Raw genomic sequence first — 13,305 nt, forward strand, 5'->3', positions numbered from 1 at the left:
GCTTGACTTTTTGGCTCTGTTTGCTAACAACTCCTCAGACTGAGGCTGTAAAGCCTACTGTGGGTTTTCCCCCCTTTTTAGTTCTCTGTTTTAATCTTCTTCAGTCTAGCAGTAGGCTATTAATCCTGAAAGAAAACGCATTTATTCCCTTAAGAGACATTGATCTAATGGTCTAACACCATTACTTTAGTTAGAGACAGGCAAACAAAGATGAGTTCCGCTCTTTTAGAAACTACTGTCATTCATTCCATTTCTGAATTCTCCAGCTTACAAAGAGATGTCTTTGTTTTACATAAGTGCTGGCAATAAATAATGGGTTAAGTATTAAGACTTCTACTTAGGCTGTGTGGGCAAGATTTTTAGGACATGCCTGGGAGAAAAGTACAGAGATGTTAAAGAGAAACAAATAAAGCAGCAGTCCTTTACACTGCAATGGTTAAGTATACAATATACAGAAAAGAAAGGGCTTATGAAAAAGTAAGTGACTTGTCTCCTCTTACCTCTCGTATACAAAGACCAAACCAGTTCATTCCTTTTACCATGATTATGCAAAAAAATCAAATGAGGTCATGTTAATTTCAGATTGGGTACCTAACTTATTAGGGGATATCATCAAACCATCAGATCATTACATCATAGGAATAAATAGATCTAGAGTTGGGATGGACCTCAGAAGTCAAGCGTGATTTTGAACTCGTCTAATTCCCCCCATTTAGCAGTTGGGGAGATGGAGATACACAGAGGTTAATTTATTTGGAAAATGTATTAAAATCATTCCTCCATATTTTCAGGATTGCTTAAATGTAGAAGGGAGAGATGCAATAGACCCATGGGATAGTCAAGGGTTTTGAATTTAAAACTTTTCAATTGACTTCAATAATGCTTTAATTGGGAAAAATTGGGTGGATATCTATTTTCCTATTTGTTATTGTTCAGTCATTTCAATTGTGTCTGACTCTTCATAATTCCATCTGGGGTTTTCTTGGCAAAGACATTGCAGTGGTTTGCCATTTTCTTCTCCAGATCATTTTACATATGAGAAACTGAGGCAAGCAGGATTAAGTGATTTGTCCAGGGTCACACAACTAGTTAGTGTTTGAGACAAGTTTGAAGAGTCTTCCTGACTCCAGGTCAGCAGTCTATCCACTGTGTCATCTAGCTGCCCATATTACAAGTGCAACAGCATTCAAAGTCTCAAATTGAACAAAGGAATTATTTTATAATAGCAATATCTAGGACACATACTCTTGTCAAATGTTAAGTTTCCTTAAACATTTTTAACAAGTAACAGGATTAGTTTGAATTAATCTCAACCCTGGATATCTAAGTCATTCCCTGGTAGTGTGAGTGCTTGGGGATAAAAAAAGACAATTTTTTCAAGCCCCTCAGGAGTAGCTCATGCATTGCTAAAGGCTCATTCATTAAAAGCAAAGACTTCAAAGGATATATCATAAGGATGCACTGGAGCACAAATGTCAAACAATATATTATAGCTACAGATTGTTGAGAAAAATTGTACAGGGTCTGATTTAGAGAAGCACCTGATGAAAGATTATGAAAACAAAACAAAAGAAAGACCATACAGAATTTGAGGGGAAATGATTATGTATTGTTTTTTTCAGTCATTTTCATTTGCATGAACAATAATCTAAGTCATTAGCATTGATTTCAAATGTAAAGAATAGCAATATATTGGCTCCACCTGCTGCTGTTGATTATTACTTTGTTGAGGGTGTATAAAAGTTTGACTTTCTGTTTCATATGGTTTCATAAAATTTAATAAAATAATAAAAAAATTTGTTCTTTCTGAATTTGTTCTTTCTATTATATGTTATCAATGTGTTATCTTTATTATCTTAAATACTTTTAAACTCTCACTACCCACTAAAACCTGTTCCAAAGAAGTCATCCTTTGTAACAGTATTGCTAGCTAAAAATTATTACCTTAGGATATTAAACAGCCATGTCTAGAATGAGATGATGCTATTCTAAAAGCTTATGCTATTCGAGAGTAATTTAATCCCTTAAAAATATGACATAAAATAAGCTTCAGATTTTGTCAAATTGTTCCCTTTTCTATCAAGTCTTTAACTCAAGAGATAGATAAAGAAATGGTAGAAAGATAATAGATTGAGAGTAAGAAGACCTGATTTTGACTTCCTATTCCTCCTTGTGACCTTGGATGTGGAATAGGAAGAAAGAACCCTGGGCTAAAAGTCAGGAGACCTGCATCCCAATTCTATACTAGCTTTCTGTGGCCCAGGAAAAGTTATTTAACCTCTCTTGGTCTCAGTTTATGACTAATAACATTATAAGATAGAATAAGACAAACCCTAAGGTCTATTCCAGCTCAATCTATAAATCTCTTTATCACTTAAAGCCTACATTTCCTCATTTATGAATTGAGGAGAATAATACTTACCTTATCTTTAAGGGATTGCTATGAAAATGAATGAGTTGATACACTTAAAGCATTTTGCAAAGTTTAAATGCTGTGTAAGTTATTATTTTTGACCAAAATTTCTTGAAATTGAGATGAATGAAAAACATGAGAGACAGAGTTTCTGGGTAATTAATAATCAATTTATTAATTAGTCTAGATGATAATAAATTGTTCAGTAGCTTCTCTCACTAACCAAAGAGCCATAATGGAAACATTGAATGCCTTAATATACTTTAGATTAGGTGGTGTCCCTCACAGGTGAAAATCAACACTGATTGGTAAACAATTAATGAGGAGGTAGTTCAAGCAAGAAAAAGTTATATATTCATCATTTTTGAAAATATGTATCTCACTCTTTACCTGTAGTTCACTATTTCTCTGTTGGGAGCAGAAGATTTGCATAAGATATGCTTATGCTGTTAAGTCAGTGTGGGGCACTTCATTAATCAAAGTTATAAAATTCTTAATTTCCTTTAAAATGTGCTGCTTACTTCACTTCAGTATTAGTTACATGTCTTTCAGAACTTTACTGAAATCTTCATATTTGTCATATCTTTTTTTTTGTAAATAGTCATAAGGGAAATTGGCTCAAAAATGTCTTTCTCTGTTTTTGGCTCTCTCTACTTTAGGAAAATTGGTAGGACTCTTTATTTGCCTGTTTTTCCAAATGCTTTATATAATATTGGAATTATTTTTTTCTTGAAATTTTTGGTAGAAATCACTTGTAAATCCATCAACCATGGAGATTTTTTGTTTTAGAATTCATTGAAGGCTTGTTCAATACCTTTTTTCCTAAAATAGTAGTATTTAAATATTTTATTTCTTCTTCTATTAATCTGGGTAATATATATTTTTGTAAAGATTCATCCATTTTACTTAGAATGTCAGATTTATTGGTAGAGCATTAGGCAAAATAGCTCTGAATTATTGCTTTACTTTTCTCTTCATTAGTCATGAATTCACCCTTTTCATTTTTGATACTGGTAATTTGGTTTTCTTCTTTTTCAAATCAAATTAACTGAAGATTTATCTATTTTATTTTTATATGAAACCAGCTTTTAATTATATTTATTATTTCAATTGTTTTCTTACTTTCAGTTTTTTTCATCTCTCCTTTGATTTTCTGAAGTTCTAATTCAGTATTTAATTGGGGATATTTAATTTGTTCTTTTTTAAGCTTTTTTTAAATTGCATGCCTAATTCATTGATCTTCTCTTTCTCTATTTTATTCATGTAAGCATTTAGAGATATAAAATTCCCCCTAAGTACTACTTTGGCTGAATCCCATAAATTTTAGTACTTTATCTCATTATTATCATTCTCTTTGAATAAATTATTGATTGTTGTTTGACTCACTCATTCTTTAGGATGAGATTATTTAGTTTCCAATTAATTTTTGGCCTATCTCTCCATGGCCCTATGTTACATGTAATTTTTATTGCATCATGATCTGAAAAGGAAGCATTTAATATTTCTTTCTTTCTGTATTAGATTGTGAGGTTTCTATGCCCTAATATGTGGTAAATTTTTGTATAGGTGCCATGTACTGCTGAGATAGAAGTATATTTCTTTCTATCTCTATTCCATTTTCTCCAGAAGTTATTCTATGTAACTTCTAAAATTCTATTCACTGCCTTAACTTCTTTCTTGTGTTTTTTTTGAGAGTTAGATTTATCTAGTTCTGAGAGGGGAGGTTGAGGTCCTCCAATAGTATAGTTTTGCTATCTATTTCTTCCTATAACTAGCTTAACTTATCCTCTGAGGATTTGGATACTATACCACTTGGTGCAAATATGTGCAGTATTGATATTACTTAATTGTCTAAGGTGCCTTTTTTTTTTTAGCAAGATGTAGTTTCCTTCCTTATCTCTTTCAATTACCTCTATTTTTGCTTCTGCTTTGTCTGAGTTCAGAATTGCTATCCTTGTTTTCTTTTTTTTTAACTTCAGCTGACACATAATATATTCTGCTCCAGTCTTTCACCTTTACTCTGTGTGTGTCTTGCTTCAAATGTATTTCTTGTAAATAACATATTATAGGATTTTGGTGTTTAAATGAACCTACTATTCACTTTTGTTTTATGGGAGAGTTCATCCCATTCATACTAACAGTCATGATTACTAACTTTGTATTTCTCTCCATCCATTAACCTCCTTTTTATACTTTTCTCTCACTTTTCATCCTGTCCCTCCTCACCAGTGTGCTTCTGACTACCACCTCTCCCAATCAGCCCTCCTTTCCATAAATTCCCCTCCTTTTCTTTCCCCTTTCCCCTCCTGTTTCCCTATATGGTTAGATAAATTTCTCTACCCCACTGAGTGTGTATGTTATTCCATTTTGAGTCAAATCTGATGGGAGTAAGTTTCAAACAATGTGCACCCCCTCCCTTCTTTCCCTCTCTGTAATACATCTTTCATTCCTCTTCCTGTGACATAATTTACCCAATCTGCCTCCCCTTTTCTTTTTCTCCTAGTAAATTCTTTTCTTCTACCTCTTACCTATTTTTTTTATCACCACATTACAGTCAAGTTAATCCACACCCTCTATCTAAGTATACTCCTAAGCATCATCTTCCCATGTAGGGATATAAACAGTTTAACCTTTTTGAATTCCAAGTTTTTTTTCTCTTTCCTGTTTACCTTTTTATGCTTCTTGAGTCTTGTATTTGAAGATCAAATTTTCTGTTTGTCTCTGATCTTTTTATCAGGAAAGTTTGAAAGTCTCCTATTTCTTTGAATACCTATCTTTTCCCCTGAGAGATTACATTCAATTTTGCTGGGTAGTTGATTCTTGTTGTAATCCAAGTTCTTTTGCCTTCCATAATATCACATTCTAAGCCCTCTGATGCTTTAATGTAGAAGCTGCTAAGTCCTGTGCAATTCTGTATGTAGGTCCTTAATATTGGAATCATTTCTTTCCAGCTGCTTGAAGTATTTTCTCCTTAACCTGATACTTCTGGAATTTGGCTACAATATTGCTTAAAATTTTCATTTTCATTTTGGGATCTTTTTTCAGTAGGTGATTGGTGGATTCTTTCAATCACTATTTTACCCTCTGGTTCTAGGATACCAGGGCAGTTTTCCTTGATAATTCCTTGAAAGATGCTGTCCAGCTTCTTCTTCTTCTTCTTCTTCTTCTTCTTCTTCTTCTTCTTCTTCTTCTTCTTCTTCTTCTTCTTCTTCTTCTTCTTCTTCTTCTTTTTGATCATGGCTTTCATGTAAACCAATAATTCTTGAATTATCTCTTCTGGATCTATTTTCTAGGTCAGTTGTTTTTCTAATAAGGTATTTTACATTTTCCTCTATTTTTTCATTCTTTTGATTTTGTTTGACTAATCTTGGATGTCATGTCATAGAAACATTAGCTCTAATTTTTTAATGGAATTATTTTCTTCAGTGAGTTTTTGTATCTCATCTTCCATTTGGCCAATTCTACTTTTAAAAGAGTTGTGTTCTTCAGTGGATTTTGTTTTATTTTCTCTCGCTTGATTTTTAAAATATTTTTTGAACTTTTCCAAGAGCACTTTCTGGGCTTGAGGCCAATTCATATTCCCTTTTGGGGTTTTGCATGTAAGCATTTTGACATGGTTGTCCTCTTTTGAGTTTGTGTTTTGATCTTCCTTAGCGCCATAGTCCATTTTTTATGTTTAGGACCCTTTTTTGCTTTGCTCATTTATAAAACTTGAGCTCTGCTCCTGAGGTATAGTGGGCACTGTCTCAAGCTTCTTACACTGGGGTGCCAGGTGCCTGGTCACTGGATTTCTGTACCATGTCTTCAGGTGCTGGTGGCTTGCTCACTACTCTGGGGTGGCCTGGTCCAATCACTTCTATTTTGCTAGGTTTCTGGTGCTGGCAGTTTGCCTGCTTGTGCTCTGGCTGGAGGTCTCGCAGCTAGCCTCCAGTGCCATTGACCTTCTGAGCAAGAACCACAGAGACTTGGTCACTCCAGAATTCTTTTAGAGTTTTGATTTAACATCATTTCTGAGGAAAACCGGGGAGAACTTAGGCAAATTCCTGGCTTCTCTGCAACATTTTGGCTCTGCCCCATATTTGCCATTTCTTAAGGCATAAAAATATTCCATTCCTGCATAATCATAATACTCATCTGCTATTGTTTGTTTAGCTCAAGATTCACTTCTTATACCAATATTGTGGGTATGGAAAGGGGAAAAAATGTGTAAAGTAACAAAATTTCAAGGACAATATGGATTCTGAGTGTGTCTGGAGTGAATAAAAATAAAGGGTATCTGAGAAATGGCTGTCCACAGATATCCATACAACTTAGGTGATCCTCCAAGAGACAAGGTAACTTTGTGATTGTGTCTTTTTAATCTTTATCCTTAATTAATAGTAACTTCACATGATGTAAAAGTATTGAATTTCCCAAACACAGCATCAACCTTGTGAAAGAAACAAACTTTCCTTGTTTACATGATAATTTTAAATCACCCTCTTTTATAGGTACAATTTTATATATAATAATATTCTTTTACAAAATAATATTTCTGCAATTTTTAGACACCATGAACAGCTTTATAGATATTGGTATGATAGGTACATCTAATAATCATGAATAAAAGCAGTACTGGACATGTTAGACTTTTCAATTCAAAATTATGAGTTGAGGGGCCAGATGGATGAACAATTACATACTAACCAATAACAATTGAGTGTGTGTGTGTGTGTGTGTGTGTGTGTGTGTGTGTGTGTATTATTGTTGTTGTTTTAACCATCAGTCCATTACAGGTCCCTGATACTCATCTCTTTTCATTGGCATAGAGGTTAAATACACATTTTTACAAAACAAATCTATAGTCTTTGCACAGGTCTGATCATATCATTCTCTTACTCTGACTATTTTGGGGTTTCTTTAACATAATTCCTGTTCATTCACTCTACATGCCAGACAAAAGAGAGAGAAAGAGAAAGAGAAAGAAAGAGAATCCCACAGCAGAAAATGACTTGAGAATAAAAATTTACCTGGAATGTGTATGTAAATCCAAATTGAGAATTATGAAATCCGTTAGAGAATATTCCATACACTGATTCATTTCAAAGGATATAATTATTATGTATCAATAAATGGACTTGTTGAATGTTTACATGCTTAGACAAAGTCAATAAGACATCTTATATGGATTTATTTGTCCTTGAGAGAGAGCGAATTGTTTGACTCAAAGGGAGAACAAAAGTGTTTAAGACAGATTATCTCTGCCTTTGGCACAGTTGCCTTAACCTTTGAAGTCAAGGTTGCATGGTAGTCAAAAGTTAGTTATAGACATAATTTTTTTCATGCTGTTAAGTGTACTATTTGTTGAATCAGTCTACTCACATGATTCTGAGATTACCTTACTTCATGGAGCTGACGGCTATAAGATACATCTGGATCAAAATGGAAAAAAGGTAGTGAACATTCTATATGTATGGCTACACAAAGAGAGAAATTGATGTTTTTCTAAGCCACTATGCTTTAATCAAATTTCAAATTATTATCCAATTACTTGTTTCATATTGATTGGAGTGTGGAAATTTTCTGCATTCCTCCCTAGGTTCATTGAAACATAAAAATCAATTGAGAAATATAAGTTTAAAAAAACAATTTTAAAAACATTATAGATAGAAGCAAATATTACTTTTATCCTCTCATAAATAAGGATATAACTATTTAAAAAATATGAGAGTGGTGAGGTTTGGAAATTAAGTAAAAAAGGGGCAAGAAGAAGAAAAATCAGAAACACCTTAACTACAGAGATAGAACCACCCCTCCCACCCACCATAATCATCCAGGGAAAGATATGCATAGAGAGGCACTGATATACAGATGGAAGGAAATAAAGTGTGGAGAAGCATCTTCAGCTTGAGAGCATTGCAACCAAAAATGTGTAAAATCATTTTGCATTTTCACACCTATAGGCAAAAGTGGAATATATTTCATGTGGTATTTCCTCCCCTAGGCAAGATGAAATGAAACAGAGTTTCTCTTTGGCCAGCCAATTAATTGGACATTTGAAACCCATGGTACCATACAGTTACAGAAACCTCATATTTGACTTTCTCAAAGTCTTGTGTGTGTGTGTGTGTATGTGTGTGTGTGTGTGTGTATGCAACCGTATATATTTTCATATTCTGGAATCTAAAGGTACTTGAAAAATGTAGGCAGATATAGAAGTATAACTCTAATTTGCTGGTGAAGAACAAGATATTCTACTCTCTCTCTCCCTCTCTCTCTCTGTCTCTCTCTCTCTCACACACACACACACACACACACACACACACGTACTCTGAAAGGGGAAAAATATTTCATCTTATGCCAATTAAAAAAAGAACAGAAATTTCTCAATATTAGCCATTCACTAACATGTTTTTAAATAGATTTAAAGTGATAAAATCTTATTCCATATGGCAAAAGTCCTTGAATTAAAAACTTTCAAAAACAGCTTTCTAAACTTCCCTTTCCTTCCTATTTCTTGTCCAGAGAATGCACACCATTAAATGGAAGAACAATAGACAGTGTTACTGGTTCTTTCAAGGATGGCAGATAAGTTAGTCATTTTAATGGAATGGAGTGCCAGTTCAGCTGGGAAGTGGTGTGATGTGATACTGCAAGCTTCTGAACATATTTCATACTTGACAGTAATAATATTGAATTAATATGTCTCTCCAAGGCTTAGAAAATCTGGTTCAAATTTAGCCCAATTTATCAAGGTTTGGCAGAGTTATAAGAATTAACAAATCATGCTGTGACTTAAAATTAGCATTATGAATATTTAGGAGCTGTTAAAACAGTAGGTTAAATATATGAAAATCCCACTATCAGGATACAGAAAGCGTACTTTCAAACAGAGTAAGGATTGTTAAATGGAACAAAGAAAGTCCTATTATACAGGCCAATATTGTACAATATCCATCATTTTAGTTTGCTTTGCAGGTCAAGTCTCATTGAATTTTCTTACTATTCATTATTCCCAAACACCTGCTACAAGAATGTAAACTCCTGATAACTTTCAGTGACTCTCACTAGTGCATACCATCCTCAGGAGACATGGGTTAACAATCAGTTTGTCAATGCAAAGAGTAGACTGGCTTATTCTGGAGAGGTTTTCTTTTCCCTCTGCATCATGGTAAAGCCATTAGGAGCTTACAAGAATATATATGATTATATGATATGACCCATAATGAAAATAGCTTTTATTTGAAAATCATTTACATATTACATATAGCTGGGTTTCAAAAGTGACCATTCACAGTGATAGGTCATATCTCTGGAGCTTTAAAGGCCCTCATAAATCATCAATCCCAATTCTGTACTTTTACAGATAAGAAATTAGAACCCACAAAGGTGACATGACTAGAAGCCCTAGATAAGGGTTTCTTAAACTTTTTCTGCTCATGACCTCTTTTCGCCTGAGAAATATTTACACGACCCCAGGTATATAAATGTACAAAATAGGTATACAAATCAAACATTTACTGATAATAAATCACAAAGAAATTTATTTTAAACAATTCTTTAGTATACACATAATTTTACCATTTATTAAAGAGGAAAGCAAATGCCCATACTAATGAGATGGATGTGCTTGCTTATTTTACATAAAGAATTAAATCTTGGTGGAATATTTGATACTGCAGGATGTAGAGCATCTTCAATGTTTTTCAGAGTTGATCAATATTTTGATTTTATAATCATCACTACTGAGAACACTGCTTTGCATACATACATAGTACAAAATGGCAGAAGTAAATTTAGGACCACTTCAGAAATTGTTGGAAATTATGTCCTAGCCCCAAGCCAAAATCCATTTAACTAGTTTGTATGTACAGTAAAAAGACTGCAATTCATAACATACAGTAGTCTCAGATCTGAGCCTAGGTGTTTCTGGCAGCATGCATTGGAGTTGCATGACATGATGGTATCCACAATACAAAGTGCGCATGTTCTATGTCCAGAACCAAGACTGCAATGAAATTGTGTGATGCAGCACAGGCAAGTGCTGCCAGAAACAACTCAGATTCATTATGTATTTGATTTTGAATTAATTTTTGGTCTTCGCACATTCAGAAACCTTTTCTGGGTTGCCAAATTTTTCACAACCCAGGTAGCAACCTATGGTTTAAGGAATGCTGCCTTATATATCCCAAAGAGATCATACAAATAGGAAAAAGGACCCACATGTACAAAAATATTTATAGCAGCTCTTTCTGTGGTGGCAAAGAATTGGAAATTGAGAGGATGCCTATCAACTGGGGAATGGCTGAACAAGTTGTGGTGTATGAATGTAATGGAATACTATTATGCTATAAGAAATGATGAACAGGCTGGCTTCAGAAAAACCTGCAAGGACTTTTATGGTCTGATGCTAAGTGAAATGAACAGAACCAACAGAATATTGTACACAGTGACAGCCCCGTTGTGCAATGACTAATATTGATAAACTTAACCCTTCTCAGTAATACAAAGATCTAAGATATCTCCAAAGGCCTCATGATGAAAGCCACAGCCAAAGAAAGAACTATGGAGTTTGAATTCACATAGAAGCATACCATTTGCTATATTTTTTCTCTTCTGTTGTGTTTTGTTTCCTCTTTTTTGTGGTTCCTCCTATTGGTTCTAATTCTTACTTACAATATCACTAATGTGAAAATACATTCAATAGAAATGTATATATATATATATTTATATAGCCTATATCAGATTGTGCGCTATTTTAGAGAAGGAGGTAGAGAGGAAGGGGGAGAAAAATGGAAGAGATTATTGATAATTCAAAATAAATTAATTAAAAAAAATGCTGCCTTAGATCACATAGGTAGGAAATTGTAGAGCTGTGACTTGTACTCATCTCCTCTACGTTCAAAGTGGGACCTCTTTGCATTAGTGAACTGCAAATGAGAGTCAGAGGATGGATCATAATAGTGAATAGGAAGTTACTTTCTGAGGCAGGAAATCCAAGTTCAAGCTCTATCTCAGACCTATACTGGTTATGGAACCACTTCTTAGGACCACTAATAACTATAAGTTATCTAAATTGCAGAGAAGGTGTTGATCTGCAATGACAGAGAAAGTACTTTACTGGGAGCTTTCTACATTGAATAAATTATGAAAAAATGTTTTCTAGACTTGAGCACTTGAAATGAGCTTTAGATATAAATATACATTCCAAGAGGAAGTGGTGATGTTGGGGGATCATTCCAGGTATGAGGTACAGTTTAGACAAAGGCAAAGAAGAAGGAAATGGAATGTTTAGTATTAGAAATAGCAAAAAGATAGTTTGGTTAGAAGATAGAATGTGGGAATAGCAGAAAAGAGAAATTTAGAAGGCTTTCAATACCAAATAAAGTAATTTGTATTTTAGTGTAAAGAGAGAGCCACAACTTTTTTGAGTTAGAGAAATGACATGGTCAGATTTGTCCCAATGGATATTTGCTGTTGTTTTTTCTTTTAACCTGAATTATCCATATAATTTTCTTTTTTTTGTTCTCTCTCTCTCTCCCTCCAAATACATACATATATGATTATATAGTTTTAACCTCGCTTAATTCTGTCAGGCTCATGCTTCAACCATTTGAAACATTATACTCAATCTTTTTCTTGAGTATGATGTTGTATCAGTGATATTGACACCTTTGAAAATATGTCTTTGGAAACACAGTTGCTGAGTAATATTTTTCAAGGAAAAGAAATGATAAATAAAATATAAATACATGCATGATTTAGTAAGAACAAATTGCATTGAATATGTTTTTCTGGAAGAAAATACTCTTGCAATAATATTTTTTTAATAATAACCCATGGGAACATCAAATGTGTTACTTTTAAAATGTTGTATTGCAAGAAGTTCAAATATATCTTATAGAGAACTATACTTCAAATGGCATTAAACATTATTTTTAAAGCTCTTTTGGAAATTCCATCTCATTAATAGAATATTTATATAAATTCAAAATGAAAAATATATAATTTTATTGTGGTGATCCATATCTTATATATGGAAAACCTCCACTTATGAAGTTATTTGTATTCCATGTAGAGATAGTTAAAGATAATAGTAATCCAATTTAAAAGGGGCTTATAAAAATAGTGGTACAGATCATAAACATTCAGGAGATATTTTCAAACCAATTTAGTCATGACTACAAAAAGAAAGTGTAATACACACATATGTGTATTACATATAGATATAATTATATGTTAAAATACCATGAAGTTAGCACATACATAGTGATATAACCTACAGAGTAAAGGACCCAAAGCTCCCTAATTTTTATAGATGAGAAAATAGACCCCATAATGGGCCAGATGCTCTATGTGTTACTGGGGACACAAAGACAAAAAAAATCATTCCCTGTCCTTAAGAAACTTAAAATATAGTGACAAATTATTAATAAATCACTCCTGTTTCTTGTTTTGAGAATTACAATTCATCCTCAAATGTAGTAAGAGGATTAGTTTAATAATTTACTGATCTGTTCAAAAGATAATGGTGGTGTTATTGAAAGAGTAGGGCTATTGGGAGGTGAGAAAAGAAATGAAGTAGAGAAAAAGAGGATGTATAATTTTACCTTATAACAACAATAACATGCACATACAGAACACACATGTGTATTTGCATTTACATGATTCTAGTCATTTTGCATTATGTTTTCCAGGTTCTTCTTTTTTTTTGTACTGTAGACAACACTTGTGTAGGAGAGTGATAACCAAGGAAAGACATTGTAAAAGTATTTAGGGATAATGAGCACAGCCACATGTAAACTCATTTCTAAGAGCAGCAATGAAGATTATTTTAGCATGTTCCTAGAACTGGAAAAGAGAAAGAGGGGTGATGCACACAGAAAAACTACCAAAGATATGGCTAGAGAATG

The sequence above is a fragment of the Vombatus ursinus genome, unplaced genomic scaffold, assembly GCF_900497805.2.
Source record: "Vombatus ursinus unplaced genomic scaffold, bare-nosed wombat genome assembly UNPS02014781.1, whole genome shotgun sequence".
Lineage (NCBI taxonomy): Eukaryota > Metazoa > Chordata > Mammalia > Diprotodontia > Vombatidae > Vombatus > Vombatus ursinus.